The following is a 6,000-nucleotide window of genomic DNA, read 5'->3' on the forward strand; positions in this document are numbered from 1 at the left end:
TCTAGCAGCTTTTTCCTTATAACGAGAGATAAGCTGTAAATAATCCAGTGATGCAATAATTTTTAAAAAGATAGTCCTTTGATAAATTAATAATATTTTAAAACAACTGTAAGGCATAAGTTCAGGTACCACCTATGTCACTTGCACGTAAACCAGACCTTATGTTAATCTCCTTAATGTCAGTTCCAGGGCTGTGCATGTCCCTAACAATTGTAAATTGTTTCAAATAATACTTTACAAAACCAAACAGTAACAAAAATGAATAGCTATTTTGTCTTGCACAAGGTCCAGCTTCTAATTGTCTCATCTAAGTAATAATTGGATTCCTATTTCTGTGACTTCAAGAAACGTTTCTTTTTTCAAATAGGAAAACTGCCTGTTACCTTTTATGTTCCCTTCTGCTGCAGCAAATGCCTTTTCAAATATTTAGGCTTCTTATTTTCTTGTTTGTTCCTCCGTCTCACACAGAGAATGGTGGAGATGAGAAGTAAGTCAAGCACACGGCAAAGACTGTACTTGCCAGAGTTCTGTTTTGTACTGTCACATTTGTCATTTTAGGATAAGCAGTGCTCTGAGCATATCCCCAGCTAGTAAAGCCCAAAGCAAAAAGATGAAAATGAAAGCTTTCCTCATACACAGTCCTGCTTCTGCTGCCTCTGCTGCTGACTCCAGGGGCTGCTTTCTCTTTGGTGGCCCCGTCCAGGGCTTCTCAAGGGCATTGCACAGGTTGCGCAGGCTGGTGCGTGTATCCTCAGAGGTGAGACCAGACCCCACAAATCCCTTCTGACTTCTGTTCCCCCATACAGGTGCCATTCCTGTCATTTTTAATGCCCCCTCTTCCAGTTTTCTCACAGAAGCTCCTTTACAGGAAAGATGCTTCATTTACACTGATTCAGTATACATGGCTGGGTCAAAAAGTCATCAGGACAGTTAGAGAGTCCAGGGACTTTTGGGTGTAGGAAGAAGCTGGGAGGACAAATTGTTGCACTTTACGGAAGCTGAAAGGTGAGAGTTTGAAATTTAGAGGATTGGGGCTGGCTGGAGACTGAGACTATGTGTACCTGTGGGGAGAGGGACCTAAATTATGATGAAGAAAAATTCTCAAAAAGATTGAGAATTGTTATGCTATATTGATAGGTTGCTTAAGATACTCTGGTCTACACTGGCTGTAGGAAGACCTATAGCCTCCAGCACATGTTCTATAAAGTTTTTGTGTACTCTGCTGGCTTCCCTACCTAGCTATTCCATATACAGTTATACATATATAGTTATTCCCTATATAGTTATTCTCCCCTGCATAGTTATTTGAAGTGTTTCTAAACATAATTGCTCCTTGCATCTCACAAAACATGGAGGAAAAAACAAGTACATAATTTATTTTCCTCATGTCCCTTACCACACTGATGTCAGGTCAGAGCTCCCCGAGAAATCACAATTCTTCTCTTTTACTTAGTCTTAAGATGTTCTCCTCTTCCCACTTCCATGCAGGTATAGTGGCCATAGCATGCTCAAGGTCAAAACAAAAGAATAATTAAAATCTTTGCTTTCAACAGCAGGTTAGATATTTTTCCTCCAAAAATGGTAATTTTTCAGTCTAGTCTTCCTTACAAAATTCCAGTTTATTGAAACATCTCACACAAAACTTGCTTCACTGAAGAGTTTTTCATACCTACAGTGGACATGATGGAACAGGATTGAATTTAAACCTCTCTTTTCCCCTTTATATTTACTATTTTTAAGAATCTCAGTCTTAGATAATTAATTTGTGGCATCTTGTACTCAATATGCAGGTAATATTAACATCTACCTCAATGCAGTTGACTCTACTGAATGTTAGGACATGTCAGAGCTAGTTGCTTTGATGCTGGAGCTCTCTTTCTGAGCCTAGTCCCATGCATTGCCTTTCCTACGCTTCTGTGGAAGAGGACTGTAGCTGTGCAGCTGACTGCATTTTTGCCTATCCTCACCTGTCTGGTTTTGAAACCTAACAAACATTATTAACTTCTTCCTGGATTATTTAAGTATAAATAAGATTTTTTTAAGTGAACAGGGATTTCAGACCTTTCAATTTTTGTCACAAGAGGTGTAAGTGCAGAATGAGCATCATCCTCTGAAAATCAGGGATTTTGAAGTATCAGAACAAAAACAAAGATGCAAATACCAGGTTTGGCTACTTCCTTTGAAAAATCATCCAAAAACCTGTGTAGCCTCTTATTTAATGTGAGCTTAGCAATTATTCAGACAAACTGCTAAGAAACTGAAATTTGATTTAACATACAATATATTAGAAAAAAATCTGATCACACACAGTAATAATTATGCTGAGGTAACATAAAATTATGTTTGATTTAAGGTTTTTGACATCTCACTAAGGCTGTACATATAAAAATATATTGGCATGGTAGAACAGCAGTTGAGAATTGCTAATTGCACAAAATAATATTTTATGTCTGCATGCACATGTGCAATGATTGTTAAAAGAGATCTCACGTATCCCTTGGTTTCCTAAGATATTGTTTTAGCCTGAGTTAAATGCAGTATCTAATTGCCAATTGCAATGCAATATAATATGATACTTATTTTTCCACTTGAGTAGATAAAGTGGGTATCTATTTATATTATCATGATGTTTGAGGCAGTAGAGGCTGATTAGTTACATTGAATGCCAGCAAAAGCACATGCAGCCTCCTGAATAAAAATTGGCAGCGTTCATGGCATTTGAATGCAAATAGACAAACAAGAAGAGAAACTTGTTCTTCTACGCTGAGGTCCTGGTGTTCTTCTTATGTGGCCTATTCACACCAATAAAATGGTTAAATGTGAAATTCATCCAAGTTTGTCTTTTTTCCTTTCCCAGGTAACTAATGTTCTTGGCCTTGCTTAGTAATAAAGAGACATAGAGATAGAGCCCTTAACTCAACAGTGTGTTTTTTCCTTTTAGCAAGGTACAGATAAAGTGCATCCCTGTTACCACGTTTGATAGAGTTCATTTGGGCGAAGAGGCTCTGCTTTGGATGAGCTGTGTTTTCCACTAATGGGTATTTTCTATATATTGCTTCTTATGAAGAACTGACAGCCTTGTAATAATCTGTTTTGACAGTATTTTCCTAGAAATATTGTGTTAAATATTTTTAGACATGAGGGATCATGGACATATGGATATAGTGGTGTGTGCCTTGTCTAATTATATGCATTATACAATTTGCCATTGTTGGAGACTGTTGTACCATCTTTCATTCATTTAATAATGCTTTTGCAAATTGGCAGATAGCATTTGGGCTAAAATACACACTGGGTTTTTGCAGGAATAAAACATGCTCTGCCTTTTCTCTAGTGTAGAGCAATTTGTCAAGTAATTAGCCAACCTAATTAAATTTTTGTAGCACTAATCAAACGAATATGCTAAAATTTTCTTTGCACAGCCAGTTTGTTGTCTGCTTGCATTTAACTTGATGGTTTGAAAGAGGCCCTACTATGTCTGCCACTCCACTTAATCACCTCATTTGCATTTTATATTGGTAAATCAAATTAAGCACCAGTGGCTTTTAGTATGATTGACTATGGTCAGGGCTGTTCAGATGGGACTTTTTTTCACAGAAAATTAGGCACATTTTAATATGAGTGAGTCTGTGCTTTCAGCATTCAGCAAACTACATTCACTCAGCTAATTAAATGTGCTTGTTGCTTTTTGCCAATGTATGATAGATTTATCCAGCTGGTGTGTCCATTTTCTTTTGCATAATTTCTTGATGGAAGTTTTTATCTTTATACATAATAAGATTGTCTAAACAACACTTCAAACAAATTTGCAAGAACTACATAAATAATATTTTGCAGAAGCTATTTACTTTGAAAGAAATACACTTGCTGTTCAGCTAACTGATTAGGTTATATATCTTTGCTTTTACATTCTTCTAGAATATAAACCTTGACACTGTGAAATTTTCAGATTTTGCCTTCACTGAACCAGAATACATCACTTTCCTGAAATCATGGGAAAAAGCTGCTGAAAAGTATCCCTGACTGTTCTGTCATGGTGCAAGGTTTGAGCTTCCTGTAGATTAGGTCAAAGTTCTGACCCAAACCCTTACAGATGAAATTGCTTACAGAATAAAGTTATTTATGTGCATAGGTGTTCCTTCATTTTTTGTTATTTTGCAGGATACTTTACCATAGATAACAAAATTAAAGACTTGATGATGTGACCTCTTTTTTCCTAAAAGAATTGTGTTCACACAATGTCATTTAGTCCCTATCATATACATATACATGTACATATACATATTGCTTTTATAAAAGGACTGATACTACAAAATAGCCACCGTTCCTGACTGAGACCCAACATGAGACAACATAAGTGACAAGCAGATAATTTTGGACCCAGACAGTAAATAACTTGAGCTCTCACCACACCTGTACCCTCCAACAATTATCTGGCTCCAAAGAGCTGCCTAAGGTCAAGAGGCTTATGCTCCTCCCTTGCTGGGGTGGTGGTAAGCCCTTGGCCAGCCCTTTTGTGGATGATGGAAGGATGAAGGTTACATGTTTCCTTAGGCATTTGTTAGACATGAGTAGCTTCTCATGACAGTCATCCACTTCGTGAAAGGTGAGGAAGGAATGAAAGAGATTCAGCCATGGAAACGCTAATTTTTCCGAGAGGAGCTAATTTAACAAAACATTTCACATACAACATGAGACTTTGTAAATGGAACCAAAGCAAAATTTTTCCATATGAACTGCAAGAATTTTCTTCGAGGTGGCTGCAGAGCGCTCAGATATTCTTTTCTGTCAATACAGCTTGATAGAAGTAATTTAAGATGGGAAAGAGGGCAATCTTAAACTCTCATAGCTATTTGTTAAGGAAGTGTGTGTCTAGCTCTTTAGCCATGCAATTAGTCTCACTGATTGAAACTAAAGGCTCATATAAAGAGACCTGAAATTGTTGCATAAGGTGGTTTTGGATGGGGAGGGAATGAAGGAAAGTGCCAAAATGTATAATAGAAAATAAAAGATAGAAGTAGCAAAGAATAATTTAAATATAGGAAAACCACTGTTTGCAAATGTTCAATTAAAGACAATACAGTGATGCAGCTAACTGCAATCCTTATATACTGATCTTACTGGTCTAAGAGTCAGCCTTAAAGATGAAGTTTGCATCCATCCCCATTACAGTTTGCACAATGTGGTTCATTAATCTTCCTGAGGGTTTTCAGTAGGTTTCTCTGTAAACATTCTTCTGCAAATCTCAAAATGCTAGAAATTAAGGATGAGGTCATACCCCTTTCCCTGATCAGGGAAAAGTGTTCTTGGACTTGGAAGTAGTGGCTTAGCTATAAAAAATAATGGGGAAAAAAAAGGTTCAACAGTGGCCATACAGATCTCAGAAGAGAAGCTGGAGCTGAGCCCTTGACCCACAGTGTACAAATGTAACAGATGTCTAAGTACTGTAATGCAGCTTTAATTAAACACAGGCCAAAACCTCCTTGCTCATGGGGATTATCATGATAAGAACTTGGCCTTGTTCTCACCAAACTCACTTCAGTCCAGAAGAAAAGCAGTAATGCTTTGTTTGTTTTGGTAGTCAGCTGGAATACAGCAAGGTATATTACCTCCTGCGGATACAGCTTATTAACCTGAGAACACTGGGTGAACCCCCTTTCCTATGCCTTATTATGCTTTAGCTGATTTAATAAGCTAGACTCTTTTGTAAACTTCTTTGAGATCTCTTGTTTCTAATAATGCATGGTGGTATAATATAGTTCTGAGGGGTATTCTGATTTATACTTATATTTTATATTCTGATTTATATGTGTAAACGGTCTCATTTGAAAAATCCTCAGAGCCATGCAGTCATCTTACTCAGTATTTAGAGAAGAATGCAAATAAACAGAATCAAGCTATTAAATTTTCTTGATTTGATATTCCAACTGTCTGGCCTTTTAATTTTATTTTAATGAATTTAAATTCAAATAAATGTCATGTTCAGAATGTTAATAATCT

The sequence above is a fragment of the Harpia harpyja genome, chromosome Z (genome assembly GCF_026419915.1).
Source record: "Harpia harpyja isolate bHarHar1 chromosome Z, bHarHar1 primary haplotype, whole genome shotgun sequence".
Taxonomy (NCBI): Eukaryota; Metazoa; Chordata; class Aves; order Accipitriformes; family Accipitridae; genus Harpia; species Harpia harpyja.